This window comes from Oreochromis niloticus, linkage group LG5 (assembly GCF_001858045.2).
Source record: "Oreochromis niloticus isolate F11D_XX linkage group LG5, O_niloticus_UMD_NMBU, whole genome shotgun sequence".
Taxonomy (NCBI): Eukaryota; Metazoa; Chordata; class Actinopteri; order Cichliformes; family Cichlidae; genus Oreochromis; species Oreochromis niloticus.
Window position 1 is genome coordinate 21629729 of NC_031970.2, and position 1802 is coordinate 21631530.

The following is a 1802-nucleotide window of genomic DNA, read 5'->3' on the forward strand; positions in this document are numbered from 1 at the left end:
TATTTTGATTGAACATCAACAACAAAAAATATCCTTGTTCCTCACCAGCTACATAATATAACAAATTATAGTCAAAGATGGATGACAAAGGAGTCAAAACTGTTTGCCACTACATGTGTGATTGTTGGAGGAATGGAGGAATTATTTGAGGGAAATTGTTTTGGTTTTTTATCAAAAGCCAGATGAGAAAAGGGCGTCAATATTAATGAGAAGACAAGGATTGGTTCATGCAGCTTAGAATAAAAGATCCTGTAGCTAGGTTGTCTCTACTGGAACATCTATAATTCATACTCTTATTGTTTTGTTTGGTCGTGTTTTATTCATTACATTAAAATGCAGCAGTTTGGGTATTTCAGCATCTGTTGTTTTTCAATAAATTCATAATATCCACCCGAAGCAACCATCGCTTTAATAACATAATCCTAGAACACAAATGTGGGAATCTACCATTCATCTAATCCATGTAGTTCCAGTTTTCTCACAGATAGATAAACTTAATACTAACTATGACACTGTAATGAAAGGTAAAACTAAATATTTGTTTCAAGTGATTGTTGTTGTGAAATGGCACCATATAAATAAAACTGAACTGAATTATCACTTTAAAAAAAGGAGAACAGTCGGGGCTCAGTCCAGGTATAGAATCTAGTACAGGGTCATTTTTAGAGAATAAAAATTATAACTCACACTAGACTTTTGCTTTTCCTGCTTGGATAGGTGTCACGGTCAGTTTTGATTCTTTACGGGTTTTGAGAAGCGTTTTTTTGTTGTTGTTTTTGCCACTAATTTAGCTTTTTTCTTGTGACTTTCCTTATCCCTATTGTGGTTCTTATTGATGATTTTAGTGTTTGTGTTTTTGTTGACTTTCGGTCTGTTAGTCTTTTCTCTGTTTCATTCTTTTCTGTGTGTCATGGTCTCTGTGTCTCCTTGGTGGACCTAGGTTTCAGGCTACATGTTGTTTTTAGTTTGTCTCTCTCTCCCTCTCCTGTCTCTCACCTGTCTGCCTGGGCAGAGCTCAGCTGGGTTTGGCCCACGCACCTGCCGTGAATTTACCTTATTACCTGGACTCCTGGGCTATTTAAGCTGAGGACTCAGAAGGCTTCTTCGCTGGATCGTTGAGTTACTCTTGTCGGTACGGCCCTGATAAACCCTGTTTCTCGTGTGATTACTCTGTTTGTGCTAACCGCAGTTCTCTTGTGCTTAGGTTCTCGGACTCGTCCGTACCCCCGATCTGTTTCCCTGGTGGAGTGGCGTGGAGTGGAGTGAGAGTGAGTGTGCTGAAAACAAATACGTGAGGAGCGAATGAGCAGAGCGTGTTTTGGACTTTCTCCCCTTTTTCCCCTGGACCGTTGCATATCCCTGCCCTGTACACTGTATATACTTTTGTAAATAAATTTACGACTGCTATTCTAGTTCAGCTGGTCTGCGCCTGAGTCCGTTTCCGCCTGCGTGACACTGTGTCTTGTGAAGTCAAACATGTTTCCATGTTTGTGTGCTGTCTTGTCTGGGTCAGGTTCCTTTCTCTTAGTATCTAAACCTTAGTTATGTTTCCAGTTTTATTGTCATAGCCTTTTGGCTTGTGTGCTTTGTATTGTATAACCTCTGTGTCGTTACTCCTAATTTACGTCACAGCAGTTCTAAGGAGCACACTGGGTTCCATCATGGTGCTGCAATAAGATGTCAATGTTGGAAACAAGTCATTTAATGACTTTTCTCTCCTCATATATATTCCACATCTGTAAGTGCCATTATTGCAAACTGAAAGTGTTTAGGAAATACAATTTAACCCAAAGTTACACAGC

The 1802-nt window shown here is 39.6% G+C and overlaps 1 long non-coding RNA gene across 2 annotated transcripts; it reads left to right on the plus strand.

Moving 5' to 3' along the window:
* The first annotated feature begins 770 nt into the window (after positions 1-770).
* On the plus strand, positions 771-1417 carry LOC109202158 (uncharacterized). 2 transcript variants are annotated; one of them, XR_002062084.2, is made up of 2 exons: positions 771-1132; positions 1205-1417. It is a non-coding gene; the product is annotated as an uncharacterized LOC109202158 (long non-coding RNA). The 2 variants fall into 2 exon arrangements; XR_003219994.1 differs by having other exon boundaries at positions 771-1128.
* Positions 1418-1802: the final 385 nt, after the last annotated feature.